Raw genomic sequence first — 16,147 nt, 5'->3', positions numbered from 1 at the left:
GACACCTTTGAAGGAAAACAACATCTGGGAGGAAACATTACAAACTAGAATGCAACAAACCATTCTTCCATGAGACTTTCAAAAGTCAGGTCATTCAGCAAAGAGGAATTCAGCCCATGGTTCTCTATGGCCCACAAGTCACTGGCCCCAGTGATTTTGTATATTCTTCTGTCTGTATTTTCTGAAGTGAAATTTTGTTCTCAAAGTTTGGCAGCCCTTTCCCTCAAAAGCCATTTTTCCTTGTGATCAGAGATAAAACCACAAGGAGAGGGCCTTTGAAAGACAAAAATTTGCAGGTCTTCACGCAATTTGCTTGGTTTCCTTGTTCATATAAAACCAGCTAACTTTCAGGAGAGTGCCAGTCCTTATGGTCCTGGTCCCCACCTTTGCCCTCTATTAACACACTGCTGTTTATTTTGATTTATTCAGTATTTAGAAGAAGGCTCTCCTATTTTCTGAGAACCTTTGTGTAACAATACAACAAGTATGCATCACCAAGTGCTATCAAATAATAATCTTTTCAAGTAATGATATCAATAATCATAGAATCATAGAATAGTTAGAGTTGGAAAGGACCTTAAGATCATCCAGTTCCAGCCCCTCTGCCATGGGCAGGGACACCTCACACTAAACCATGGCACCCAAGGCCTCATCCAACCTGGCCTTGAACACTGCCAGGGATGGAGCATTCACAACTTCCCTGGGCAACCCATTCCAGTGCCTCACCACCCTCACAGTAAAGAATTTCTTCCTTAGATCCAATCTAAACTTCCCCTGTTTAAGTTTGAACCCGTTACCCCTTGTCCTGTCACTACAGTCCCTGATGAAGGGTCCCTCCCCAGCATCCTTGTAGGCTCCCTTCAGATACTGGAAGCTGCTCTGAGGTCTCCACGCAGCCTTCTCTTCTCCAGGCTGAACAGCCCCAACTTTCTCAGCCTATCTTCATACAGGAGGTGCTCCAGCCCCTGATCATCCTCGTGGCCTCCTCTGGACTTGTTCCAACACTTCCATGTCCTTTTTATGTTGAGAACACCAAAACTACACACAATGCTCCAAGTGAGGCCTCCTGAGAGCAGAGTGGAGGGGCAGGATCACCCAGACTCTTTGGCCTCCAACTGCCCACTGCTTGAATTGCTTAATTAAAACAGATACTCTTTGCCATACCCCCAGAAGGCGAATAAAGTGGGTCTTCGAATCAAAAAGGGTAAAAGTCCAAAATTGAGGATTTTTTGTGTAGAATACAAAGCTAAAATAATTCCTGTTGTTTATGTGAAAGGGATTCCAAGTCTAGATTCCAAAGTCTAACATATCTTTGTTGGTATGACAATAAGAAGAGATTTCCAGTGCTGCCAGGTCTTAAGCCACTTAGGATCTAATCACGTCCCCTGATTTGCAGTCAGAAAGAGCTGGTCGGATCATCTCAGAAGCATTATCCAGCCAGTGTGTTAGTGAAGAACTGTGATGTCTTACAAATTGTAATGAAAAAGCTTTAAATATTGAGCTTTTTGGGTTTTTTAGAGAAAAATAATCTGAAATACCCTGGTGTTTGTTTTTGAGAAAACCCCCAAAAATCTAGATCCATTTACCTCACTGGAAACAAAACCATGACACTTTTTAGATACATTATCTTTCTTTTTGAGTGACCTGAAGCTGGTTTAAGTGAAGATGATGTGTTTGGCCCCAGCAGCTAGGCAAACACCAGAAAGCAGCTGATTATGTCTTTGATGGTACCACTAACAGCCCAAACTCAGTTAGGTGTCAAGCTGTCTTAAACTGGCCTGATGTCATTAAAGTCAGTGAAGCTACACTGATTTATACCCAAGGCACTGTACATCTTTGACAGAAATTCTGACTGCTTGTCCATACTGCATTTATTTATCCATTTATTTATTCTGGTGAATTGTGCCCACTTTGTTGTTACTGTCCTCTAGAGCTGTTCTACCAGGCAGGGGATTTTGTTACCAGTTTGAGATGTGTTAGATGTAGCGCTGGGTGTCTGATTTTAAAATCATATAGAAATATTTAATTAAAAAGAATTTACAACCTAGCAAGAAACAAAATGAAATACAGCTTGGAGAGAATCCATACAATCTGTAAGATAACTCTTCTATACTAGTGAGGTAATTTCAGGTTGGTACATGGCAAGTTTTCTCATTGCTCTTGTCTTGAGGAGTTATTTCTTCTTTGGAAATCTTAGTTGCATAGGGAGAAAGCGAATTCTTGTTCAACTCAACAGTTCTGTATTTCTGTGCGTTATAAAACTTATATATAATTTATATTATATATAACTTATGATAATTTATATAATTATATTATATATATAACTTATATAATTTTAACTAGAGGAGTATTGCCAACCTCACAGCTTCGGCAGAGGAGCCTTGTGGCCTTGCTTTTCCTTGTGACCTGTAGACACATCGAAGTTGGCTTCTTATCAAGCCAGTTAGCATGTGCTGACCTAAGATAGCTGAGAAAAAGACTCCACTAGTGACTGGATCAGTGGCAGTCAGGATTATTCAGAGAAAACCCACGAACACGGTAGCATCTATTGTCCTTGGCGCTCACAGCTTTACCCACCTTCTCCATCAAACAGGGAGCGAGGGGCATCCTCCAGCCAACATATGTAAGAGCTGACTAATCAGAGATGAAAAGGCAGGACTGGTCTTGGAAAGCTGGCGAGCATCCTTCTCTTTCTATTGGCCTCTGGCCTCAGACTTGCCAGCAGCTGCCTCTTACAGAAACACTGATGCTGATGTGCCTGATGGACATAGCCATGAGCAGACGTATGTGCAGACCAGTGCCAATCCTCATGTGCTCTGGAGAGGCAGCTGAATTAGAAATGACAGAGGCTTGCTGCAGGCCTTGGGAGTCAAGGAAGAGGTTCAATACAATAGGGAAGGACAAAATGCCCCCTGGCTAAAGAAATACTCTGTCCCAGAGGCTGGAGGATGAGTGCATGAACATTGGTTACCCTATTCTTTGCAGTTTGCCACCAGAACTCCTTGATAAGGGATATATAAAGCAAAGACACGGAAAAGGGGAAGGGCATCATTTTGTGGCTGAAGCTGCTTGTTGATCAAGGTATATACGTGTAGAAAGCAAGTCTGGGTACCTCACTGTGAACTCTGATGAATGTCAGCTCTGCTTAATTTTAAGCACCAAACTTTGGTATCTAAATTAGGGATATGGCCTTATTCATCAATAAATATTCAGTGGACAGAGAGAGAAGCTCCTGCAGAGGACAGTACCTGTATTAAACACCTGCTCTGAATTGCCCAGTGGAAGTCAGATGTCTAAAATTAGAAATCACTGTCCCAGTGATGGATAAGAATTTGAAACTCTGTGTGGGGTGGACAGCTAAATAGAAAGAGAAAATGGAAAGGGTGATTTTATCTGAGTTTTAAAACTACGCGTTCAACTAAAGAGAGCAGGTCCCGCGTATAGGAAGTCACCTCAATTTCAGAGCTGTGCATTCAGACCTTTCTTTTATGGAAATTCTGGCTAAGCATATAGTTACGAATGTACCCACTGTATATGAATGTGTAATCCTCTTAATTCCTGGAATCTTTAGCCACTTGGCCTACCTCTGTACTATTGTAAATGGCTGTCTGGGAATGGCCTCTACCCTATATTAAGTCCTGAACTGCACTGGTAGTAGTTGACTCTGCTCCAAGCTGGGCTGAGGGGAATACTGGTAACCTAACTGTAGACAATCTTGTCTCAGTGCGAGGAGTACTTCCTGGCCCTCCTAAATTTACTACCACAGATGTAGTCAAAGCATCACAGTGGTCCTGTGGATATAATAGAGTGGTCAGTATTGCTTCCCAGTGCAGCCCTTGGAGGAGATGGTGTGCCATCGCTCTAATCCTCCTGTGATAGTTTTCCCTCTGTTTGCTATTAGAATGCTGATCTACTTAGCAGTTGGGTGAGTTCACCAGCATGTGCCTTCTCGAGCGCCTAAATGTGGAACGAGCACAATGAAACAGCTGATGCGCGGGTCCCTGCACAGCCTGTCACTTCCTAAAACCACTGGCAAGGAAACATGCACTGGAGACATATTCTTGTTGCTGGTAAGCATGGCCTCATCTGGTGCTGCTCTCCAGCTGGATCCTCAACATGTCAAACTAGTCAAATACCGCTCTTTAAATGAGAGAAAAATGTTTCATGCCCCAAAATGAATGCAAACAGCAAATCCATTTCCCTCTGCTCCTCTCTCCCCGATTTCTAACTGCTGAATGCATTCATGAAGTTCTGAGCACATCCTTGTCTACCAAGTGACTGTATTCTGCTGGTGAAACATAGCTGTTGTAAAATATTTTAACCTGCATGTGGAGGTGTAAAGTACAGTACCTGAAATGGGCTTGGAATAAAGGAATGGGTGGGAAATAGCTGCCAAGTGACAACTCTCTCAGAGAAATAGGTTTGTTTTTACAAAGTGCTGTGGAGGTACCAGGCTGAAACACGTATTCCTCTTCCCTCCACCTTCACAGGGGGAACCTATCAGCTTGTGGTTCTGTGGAAATAACTATTTCTTCCCTTCTTTCACTCCTTTGGGATTCATATTTGGACAAGGGATCTGTAAGAATGGGTGGGGGCTGGAAATGAGGTGTTAAACTTTAGACTTTTCCCATCTCTTTTCCTCTGTAATGATCAGCTGGTGGTGCTCCCTGTGTATTGCTACCAACAAGCCTGAAGGGGACACTGGGAGTGCTGGCGCTTGATTCAGTGCAATGCAGCTGTTACTTAGTGCCTGCTTCTGGTTGAGCACACTTGGCTCACAGGTGGAATTAATCCCACAATGGTACTGAGAGGTCAGAGCAGAGGCAAGGTACCAGATTAGCCGTTAAAAGGAAGGAGTCATCCTACATGGACAAAGATTGGGAAATGAAACCAGAGGTTTTGTTGGAATCCAATTTGTAAGAGATTAATAAAACCACAAAGGAGTAACAAAAGGATTGCTTTGAGAAGTAGAAGAGAAGCAGCTAATTCTTGACAACACTCTTACTTAATGTTTTCTTCACCAGCAGCTAAGCCCTTGCAAATCTCTTGCTAGAGGAGAACTCCCCTCTGTCTTAAACTCCAAATGACACTGCTTGCTCTTCACTTGTTATCAAAAGAAGTGTTCCATCCATTTTTAAGGAGGCTGGAACTGAAACAGCATGACACGGAGGTGGCTGCCGTTGGCAAAGTGGACAAGAACTGTCAGGGGTTTACACAAACTTATTACCACCACAGCAAGACTGACAAAATCTGTTGCCCCTTCAGGTGAGTTAGGGGTAATGACGAAGTGACTAGATGTTCTCCTTCCAAAAGGAAAGCTTATTTAACTAGGAATAAAGCATTTGTGAGAAAACACACATCTTTAAGGAGTAAATATAGAGAACACGTATTCCGTGTGTCACATCCATAGGCATCTTCTGTGGCGGAACCTTGTTAAGCCTAAATTTCTGTGTATTTCTATACCTGTGTTTCGGCTTCTCTCTCAAGACAGCTGATCTCCCCTTTTCTCCTCTGACAGCTTTTAACTATATGATATTCTTTAGATCTGTAATATCTCACCCTGTGTCTTCACTGGAGACTGAATATAGGATCCTTGAAGTCAAGAGCTTCTCTGCTGTGTTTCAAGTGTGTCCTGGGACATTGTGTATGACTTCCCGGCACATGCCACTATCCTCATAATAATGGGAGGATAATAGGAGTTATCCTGGATGTCTGAATAACTGGGTTATCTATCTGTTTGCTTTGATTGTTGCCTGGCATCTCTCCCTCTGTCACATCTACATTTTCCCTTTGTTGTTTATGGCGATTTCTCCTTCTATAGGCTTGACTTGTACATTAACATTTCTTAGCAGAGAACCACAGTTTTCATCACATTCTCTCATTGTCTGTACCTGTTTGTTTCCAGTGGAAGATTTTAGACAACCTCCTACTCTCTGTCATCTTCTTTTCAAACCAGAATGCCACGAGTGATCTGAAGGGCATGGGAAAAAAGCCTTTCATTACTTAATAATTTCTTTTTAACTCCCTTTCCTTCTTTTTCACTTTGATATTTGGGTAAAGCTATTTTGAGGTCTCATATATTTTTTTTTCTTTGAATATGATATTATCTTTTGCCTTTGATAATCACTGTCGTTCTGATTCTCTTTAATTGTCTCCAGACAGAGTATCTGGAGAAAGGCAAGTGTTACGGTAGGGAACTTTGTGTTTTCAGCAGAGCATTTGGGCAAGGAAATTAGGGGAGGGAGGAGCTGTAAGGATGAATGTTAATAATGTCTTAATTATTTAACAGTAGAACTCTCTACTGGATATTCAAAATGGATTTGAGAGGAGCACACTTGCTAAGAGGACTGGAAACCTAAATAAATAAGACGAGCAGAAGGAAGGCATCGTCTAAGCAAAATAGAAAGACTATATGTCATGCTAACTGCTTTTAAAAGAATCCCTGAACTGTTTCCTTTCCCTATGGCCAAGAGAGCATATTGCAAACAATATGCTGTGGTATTACTTCCCATATTTGCTTATGTGAAATCATATCAAGAAGAGAGAAGGAAGTTCTTTTTCCATTGCCTTGCTGTCTGCTCTGTCCATCCCTCTGCCCCACTTGAGCCTGTGAAGGAGAAGCCTCAATGGTGCAGGACCATGCTGGTACCCAGCTCCATCCAAGTGATTAGTGTGTGCCCAATGCCTGGCAACCAGAGATGCCGAAAGACAGCATCCCAAGTTAGGTCTAACATTTAGACTTCGGGAGAGGGGCAAGTGATGCAACACCATCATCACGAGTGGCTGTTCTATACAGTAAGGATGTGTCTGGCCAGGGGAAGAAGAGAGAATTTAGATTTCTTCACCAATCCATGCAGCACACACAGCTGCAGTGTCTCCATAGGCAGTGACAATCTCTTTGTTGTCTTAGGAAGAAAGCAAAATGCCAAGCTGCAGCCTTGCTGTCCAGTACATTTAAATACACCAAAAGATGTTCGTATCTCTGAGGAGTCTCTAAAGTATATTTGATCTATTACTTTGCATGTGCTATGAAATAATAAATAACCCAACAGATACAACGGTGCATGACAAATTTGAAAGTATTTTCACTTAATCTCTGCCTTGATGAGACACTAATCTATCTTTTAAAACATTTTCAAAGGTGTCCTCACAGACCTATCAGAATTAATGGTGTATTCCATTGCACTCTGGATTGTTGAAAACAGAATAGCACGTTATCACCTAGTACTATAGACACTTAGCAGGCAAATACAGTGGGCAACAGGCAGTGGGATAAATATATCTCTTCCCTCACAGAAATAGTCCCTCCAAAGTCAGTGGAGTAAGACAAGGGTACTTGACTTCATAGAGCAATAGTACATCTCCTGGAAAAGTAAAGCATAGCTGTCCGCTGCTGCGACTGGCTGTAAATAGCACTCAATAGGGTAATGTCTATATAGTGTTTTGAAAATGTAAAATTACTGCTTTTTCATGTGACACTCTTCAAGATGGTATTTATTGCCTCGATCATCAGCAGCTATTACCCATATGAAGCAGGGAAGGATGAAACCATGTTACAATCAGGGTTTGAGGGTACCGAATACCAAGGTGTACTGTAAAAAGCTGCTTAAATTTTGTGGCTAAATTTTCCTGTACAGTCCTGGCCCATTCAAACAGGAGCAACAAGTGCTGATCGCCTCTGAAAGTCAGGCTCTCAGTGCCATTCTTAAAATAGGCTTTGGTACAGTTGTGGTGAAAATTGTCCACAATAACAGGTTGTTTCAGAGATGTTCAAGGGAGGGAATTCTCCCCCTTTATTCCACTCTCATGAGACAACTCCCCTGCAGTCCCGCATCCAGCTTGGGGGCAACAGCACAAGAGGGACGTGGAGCTGTTGGAGCGAGTGCAGAGGAGGCCACGGAGATGCTGTGAGGGCTGGAGCAGCTCTGCTCTGGAGCCAGGCTGAGAGAGCTGGGCTGGGTCAGCCTGGAGAAGAGAAGGCTCCTGAAGGGGAGACCTTAGAGCAGCTCCAGTGCCTAAAGGGGCTGCAGGAAACCTGGAGAGGGGCTTGGGACAAGGGCCTGTAGGGACAGGCCAAGGGGAATGGCTTTAACCGGGCAGAGGGGAGACTGAGATGAGCTCTTAGGCAGAAGCTCTTCCCTGTGAGGGTGCTGAGGCGCTGGCCCAGGGTGCCCAGAGAAGCTGTGGCTGCCCCATCCCTGGCAGTGTTCAAGGCCAGGTTGGACACAGGGGCTTGGAGCAAGCTGCTCCAGTGGAAGGTTTCCCTGCCTGTGGCAGGGGTTGGAGCTGGAGGAGCTTTAAGGTCCCTTCCAACACAAACCATTCTATGATTCTATGTTGGGTGCTTCCCTGCTCTTGGATTAATACTGCATCAAACCCCACCATTTATACCCCATTTGTATCTTAGCATTTAGACTTTTGGTTTTGACTGACAATATAGACTGAGACATTTCAAACATGAAGGAAATATTAATGTGGATTCTGCTTTTATCAAATTCCCGTTGTTCACCTATCATGGATCTTCTCCAGATGCTGGGTTCTGGTCAGCCTCTTTGAGTGAGTTTCTAAGTTTCAAGCCTCACGAGCATCTTCAGTGGGGAGTTTCAGCTGACAGTCTGCTTACATAAGCAAAAGCCAAAATTCTGCAGATCATCTTTGAATGTAGCCTACTTAGGCTTTACTTTTTCAATGGCTGGGAAAAAAAGCAAGCTTCTATAAATGCTCCTAGTGACGCTACCCAAAGTGTACCTCGTGTACTGCACATCAGCCCTCACCAGAAGCTGGCATTTGAATTTGAATAGAATTTGAAAATCATGTTGACAATTTGCATTCCCCAGCAGCCCTTCAGCTGGATTTCTGCATTTCTGGGGCTTTCGAGGGGTGCGAGAAGTAAAATTCTTTCTTCCACCTCAGATCTTTCTGGTGAATGCTCAGACATATTTAGGTATTTAGTCCTTTCAATGCAATACAATTCATTAACTGTACAGTGCCTCCTTTCATCATTCTACCAGTAAAAGTAATGGCATACGGTGGAGGTTAGAGCTACAACAGGAACGAGAGAAAAAGGGGCACAAGGCATTATTCTCTCCCACTAAGTAGCTCTGCGGATTCTATTACAAGGATTTAGTATATTGGTGAGCTTTAGGTTTAAGTAGAGTTCTTCTGCATAATCATTTGGGGATGATTCAGAAGGCTAAATCCCTTCTTCTAAATATTAGAATGATAATTTTCACTTTTCAGCTTTTCCTCCCAAACCCAGCACCTTAATAGCAAAGAGAAAGGAACCAAGCTACTTCTTGCGGCATGTTTTTGATGGTGCTGCAGAAAGGAGTGTCCGTAAAAGGTTGATGTGCATCTGGAGGCAGCTCCTTCTGTTCTTGTGTTTTAGCAATGCAGGTGAAAGAGCTTTTGCTTTCTTCTGCTAATTCTGTGGAGACGTGTTTCAGCAGCAGAGCAGGAGGTAGGAAACACTGTGCTGCAGGTGGGATCGTGCCACTGCTTCTGGATTGTCATTAGTGTAAGACAGGTAGTGTGATTACAGCTCGTGGTACCTGCTTTTTGGCAAGTAGCATTGGGGCTCTTGGACTCTGGATGTGCACAGACTGTTCTGTTTCCTTCATTTACAGCGGTGAAATGTAGGTGATCTGCAACCTGTAGGATAAGGAAAAGGAGGGTGGGCATTTAGTAACCTCTCTCCAGCATCATCAGCACCAGAACCCCACAGACACAAAAGGGTGGTGCTGAGATGCGGCTGTGAACAAAGTCCAGCTGGTAAGAGCATGCACTCTTTCCAGCCTGAATGTAGGTCCTTTCCTCCTTCAGAGGGGCGATGAGAAGAATCATTACTACATCAGTTAGCTTTTTGTTCATATCTTGAGCTGAAGCCAACTTCCCCCAGGCTTAATTCAACATTTAGTAGTGCTGGAAACACCAAAGAGAGAAAGGGGGGGAGGGAAAGTAGCTGCTTTCTGTGCCTGAAGTGATGCAGATCCTTGTGTATTCTATGCAAGAAGAGGTGCTATGTGCTTTAGTTTTGTTTTTGTGTTGTACTGCTGATAATAACAAGAAAAGAAGATTATATGAGTCTGAAATGATAGCATGTTTTCTCTCTTGGTTCTTGCTTTTGACACTGCTCCTTCACATCTTACTTTTCCCATTTATTTCACATTGATGTTGGAAGTAAGAAATGAGCCCAATTTTGGTTTTGTTTTTTTAATTTTAAATGAGAATTGTAAATGCAAGGTATTTCTGCAATCCTTAGAAAACATCCCTCATTTTCTTCAGCGTGTGCCAAAATGTAAGAGCAATATCTTATAAAAGCTGGCCCCAACTTATTGTGTCTCTTCTGTTCTTTACTAAATGAGGGAAGAAAGAGACAATTTATTTAAACAAAAGATAAGATGGATGTATTATAATAAGGAAACATGAAAAAACAAGCCTGAAGCTGGTAATGTTCTTTGTTTTCATAGGCAATCATTTGATTTAAAGTAATTTTAGCCAAATATTTTTATTCTCGTTCATTGCTGGTTTTGTAAGCTGTAATTCAAGTGTTATGAAATCTAATTATACAAGAAAGATTTGTCTAAATTCAAAGCAAAATCCCAAACATCATAATAAAATTGCTATACATCCCCAGCTCAGCTCCTGTGAATATTAGTTCTCTGTTCAAAGACTCTCCATAGGTTTCAATTTTGACCTAGAAGAAGGTGGCAAAATGTATCATCTTGTAGCGATAAAACAATATGAGTACAAATGGACTCGATCCAGTTCTGATGTAAGTTGTAAACAATTAAAAGTACATGAGCTACAATGCCCAGAGCTGATAGCTGAGGACATTATTACACGCTTGGGGTAACTCTGGGAACCAGAAAAACAATTGTTTCACAATAGGACATAAAAGCAACAGAAAATATTTGTCTCGGCGGAGCAACGCGCCGTCTTGCAGGGCCGTGTCGTGTGGGGGAGTTTTCAGCAGGCTGGCATGAGCGTGAGTGATGCATAATGGCAGCAGTGAATGGATTCCTGAATAGATTAGTAGGTGACGTCATGAAAAAAGGACTATTTATCACCATAATTTAACACAAGATGCAACACAATGGCTTGATGGATGCATTTTATGGTTTTCAGCCAATCATAATAATGGATCTATTGACTGAAGTTTTCGATGCCCTTTATATACCCTTCATGGATAAAAAAGAACAACAAAACCAGGGAATGAAGAGGCTGACAATATGTCAGGAAATACTTGCCAGGAATGTTTGCAAAATCCAGCCTTCCTGTGCAACAGCCTTTTGACCTAAAGCTTCCCCAGTTATTTCTCTAAATGCCTAAAAGGCTAATTATGCTCAACAAGAATATTTCAATTGGATATCGGAGGAATGGCCACTCAGGGAACAACTGTGAAATGTCTTTTTTCTTGCCTTCTGTGCCAGCTTTGATGATGAGATTCTCACTGTTGTAATGTTATGTTAGTAACTTCAGCAGTGCCACTTGGTGTTAATGTAGCATGTGACTGTTGGGCAGTGGTTTGGGCATTGAGGTGGGAGCAAGGACAGAGGGGATGTCTCTGCTCTCTGCTGTTAGGCCTTCAACATTAGGCAGTTGATAGACAAGAATAAAAAGCCCATAATGGAGACATCCAGACCCCGTCCTCTTCCTTCTCATGGGAATGCCAGAAACACTCAGGAGCTGTCTTTTTGGTCTCTTTTGCTAACTTTTCTTTCAAGGGACTTTTTTACTTCTCTGCTTCCTAGTTGCCGAATAGGAGGAAAGTAGCGGTTGTCCCTTCTCAGCCTGATGGTTACAGCAGTTCCCTGGGAGTTGGGAGATGAAAGTTGAAATTCATTTAGGATGAGGAGGGCTTAGATTCCTAAAGGGAGTGGAAACTCTAACTAGCAGATGATGTCTCCTCAGGGAGGTCCTTTGATGCAGGAGAGAGGAAGGGAGCTAAACGGAGGATCATCCTCCTTGGACCAAAAGCTTCATTTCTGTATGCTGGAAAGCCTCCTGGATTTTATGTCTCAACATGGGCATGTTTCTATCCCTTTCAAGCACAACACTGAGATGCAGGTTTAATTGCTGGGATGCTGTTTGAACGCTTTGCCTACCGTGGATAGTGTACAAACCCAAGACCCATGTGGGCAGTGCTTTCAAGCAAAGACTGAAACAGCTTTGGGGATTTCATGTAAAGTAAGAATATGTTTCCAGATAACTCTGGGAATGGAGTTAAAATTTCAGATGTCAGCCCATCTCTGATGTGTGCCTCCAGCATGAAAATCCACCTGATCCTTCATCTCCAGACACTGTGCTTCCAACAAAGGCATGATCAAAGAAACAAGTAGGCTAACAGCTCTGTAACTGCTTCCAAGCTGGATGGGTGCAAGAGGTTTTCTTGACGTTGTTGTTTCTCCTGGGCTCTCTGGCTTAACTGTGGTCATTTAATTGAGCTGCTTGATGCTTGCATCTTGTATCTTTTCTTATTTCTCTGTTTGGACTCATGGAATGATCGGAAATACCGAAAACTGACTGTCCTTAAGTGATGCTTTCTGCTTCTTGAGGATTAGCCTGAAGAGGTGATTCTCTCTTCAGGAAAGAGTCCATGGCCAGAAGGACTGGGGAAGAACCCAAAAGTTTTGTTAATCTCTCCATTTGGAGAACCTGGGAAATGGTTTGAGAACAAGAAATTTCCACAGGGAGAAATGTAGCTTTTTCACATGGCAGAACAGTGCAAGCCACTTGTTCAGCTGAACCTTCAAAATCTCTCCACTAAGCTGATGGAGCACTGGGAAGACGCAACTTCCTGCTTCATTTTATATGAACTAGCCTAAAAAATGACTTCAAGCTGACTAGGATTTAATTTTCAGTGCTAACCTTCAATTAATTTGTAACTTTTTTGGCACCCAGTTTGCTGGAAATGGCTGTAATTATGTTGTTTTCTGAGCAGTGCATTCATTCGGGCCATACTCTCTAAGAATATTTATACAGCTGGGGGAAAATAATGGTATTTGGGGGGGTGGGGGAATGTTAATAGGAAACTTATTGAAAAAATCTGAATTATTGATTTTGAAAATTAACGCCAATTTGATATTTTACACTGGATATTTTGTGCTTCATTTCAAGAGACTTTGGGATCATTTTGCTGCCTTTAAGAAGAAATGCGTGGTCAGCTTCCCTGTGGCTGCCTTTGGTGCGTGGTCGAGGCTAACACAATGATAGGCTTGCTGCAAAACCCCGTGTTGCCCTTCTGTGTGGGGTTTTAGAATGATAGCGTTGTTTCTTAAGTGATCTACATAGCAGTGTCCAATTGCTGGTAGAGGAGAATTATCCCAAAATCTGAAAGGATGAGAAGATACAGAGCAAATATATTACCTTTTTCAGGGGACAAAATGCAATAAAAGCCTTTTAAAAGACTGCGATGCTTTAATGCACCATAAACTGTGTGTTTGCCTATAGTGTAAAATGTGGCATGTTTTCAGACTGAACAGATTCACTTTTGCTTTTCCCTTCTCATTTTCTGTACATTTAAAAGCTACTGAGGTTCTTGAGCATTTCTTTCTCTGTGTTTGGCATTAAGGGTGTTTGTATGTGTGTGTCCCCTCTTGTCTTTAAACGCAGAGGGTGCTCCCTGCTGGTATTTATAAGGCTCTTATTTGAGTGGTTCTGTAGCTGAAGGCGCTGTTCATGGAGGTGGCAGTTTGCTTGTATTTCCAGCCGTACATTTGACATGGGTATAAGAGCAGTAATACTTGTATGTAGCCTTAACAACCAGAGTTTAGAGCCAATCAGAAGTTAGTAACGTGTATGTGAGCAAGTTGATCTCCGAAAGAGCACATTTACTTCTTTTTAATCCTTTTGAATATTTTATTTGGATGTTCCCAAGTAGAAATATAAGGGGTGGAAAGTGAAAAGAAAATCCTACAGGGTAAGGGTAAGTGAATTGTCCTCTTTCTGTGAGATTTCTGCCTATGGATTTATGGCAGAAGTATTACTTCCCTTGAACTCTCCCTCAGTCTGAGTTTTGTGGGTTCCCATATCCTTGTGCAAGGATAGAACTGGCATACAGCAGGCTTGCCTCATACTGCTGATGTTCACACTGCTGCTTCACATTACTGTTTGACTTATTCATGTCATTTGTCCTCAGAAAAGAATTTCATTGTTTCTAAAAGTACAGTAGGTGGAATGAAAAAGCCTGGAAGATTACATTGGTCTGACATATAGCTTTTTATGTGGGGAACATAATTACTTCTGAGAGAAACAGAAACGTTTCAAGATGGCTCCTGCTACACAAGTATGAAATTATAGAGGTGTTAAATTTATTATCTGCTTTCCCAATTGAGGAAACTTGGGTTTGAGCAGAAACTGCACCACTTGAATAAATATTTGTCACACAGGAGAGTCAGTGTGTAGCTACAAACGTTTCTGCACTGTGGATAACGCAGATTCCTACTTCTCTTTTCCCCGTATTGCAGACTACTTGTCACATTATACAGGTGGAAGGGTGAAGCTGTGGGCCATTGAGCACTGATTTCTCTCAGCACCACAATTACAGAGACACCTGTGCTAAATAACATTGTGCTGTTCTCCTTGGAAAATTACAGGGCTCGGTCCCACGCGAAGATGCGCAGATGTACATCGCCTCCCTCTGCGAGCAGCCGCCTTACCTGAGCGCACACTCACACCTCCTCCACAAATCAGTTCACCCCCTTCCTAGCAGACACTACAGACTTTGAAGCTCCACATCCATAAAATGCCTTGATTAGCATCCTATGAATTCCTATGAGTACTCCTATTCTTCATAGGAAGTGTGGTTTTGACCAAAAAAATTACAAACTAGGACAAAATGCAGTGCACCCCCTCTTCTTCTGCTCAGGTCTCAGGGTTTGCCCACTTTCCTTTGCAGTTTGTTTTCCACTGCTTAACTCTCTGCTTGTTGTTTCAGGCTGCTACTCAAATTACATGTATTCTAGTTATTATTTCCATCATTTAGTATGAATTTTACAGTGATGTTGTTTTTATGCTTCTGTACCCTGCCACATGTGTTAACTATACAGAAACTGTTCTTCTTGTGGAAGAAATTATATACCAAAACTACCCAGTAAAAAGCTTGTTTTATGGCACTTATAAAATTAATGCCAAAAAATGTATGGTAAAGCTTGATTTTTTGACATTAATGGCTAGTTATTTAACATGTTATGCTCTTGTAGCTCCTGGAAAACAGCACTTACATGTTCAGGTATAATCTCAAATTCCCACCCAAGGATGGAAAAGTTTAAGGCAGTGTTAAGTGAAGAGTAAGGGTACAAAGCACACAGGTTAACAGCACCTGAAATGAACAAGAAGTGGAATAAATACCTGGAATTTTAATGTACATATATATTTAGTAAGCCAAATCCACTACATAGAGTGCTGGTTAGCTGATCCTTGGGCATCACACAGCAGATACATCCTCTAATCATCATCAGCCAGGTTTTGCACCCTGTCTTTCAGGAAGGAAGCGGCTCCACAGAGTTATCGCATCACCTCTTTCTCTGTCCGGGGTGCAGACATGGGGTGGACTGATCCTCAGTTTTCCCTTTGGTGCTTTTTGTTGTGTGAATGACCATTTTCTTTGCAGTTTCCTTTTTCCCTATGGCTGTGCAACAAGGCAGGGTTCACATGCTGATCATCTTGATCCATACTAGCAACTGAGATGCCTTTTAATAGAGAGGATAGTCAGAGAAATCAAGAAGAAACCCAGAGGCCTTATAGACATAAATTAACAGGAACCATCAAAACAAAAATGTTTCAGTAAATGCATTATAAATATAAGTATTTTGGGAGCATCTAAGAAAAGGTGACAGTCAAATACACATAATTTACCACTTTAGAAATTGGTAGACTCGAGGAGCACAGCATCATCGTATGCAATTTGTGATGTGATATTTTGCATAGATTCTGATTAAGAAAGTGTTAGTTAACTGTAATTGGGGATATTGCTGTCCCCTCAGCTGTGGTGCAGGCTCTGAGGTTTGTTAATGTGGGGTTTAGAAAATCACAGCCTCCGAAAGAAATGCAGTGATTTGTTAATATATCATGCATAAGCAGTTGACATTTTTAGGGGGGAATGTTTCAGATAGAAAAAGGACTTTAAAAGTGTTATCAATGCTGT

Source organism: Psittacula echo (assembly GCF_963264785.1).
Source record: "Psittacula echo genome assembly, chromosome: 4".
Classification (NCBI taxonomy): Eukaryota; Metazoa; Chordata; class Aves; order Psittaciformes; family Psittacidae; genus Psittacula; species Psittacula echo.
Note: the sequence above shows the minus strand (reverse complement) of the source record.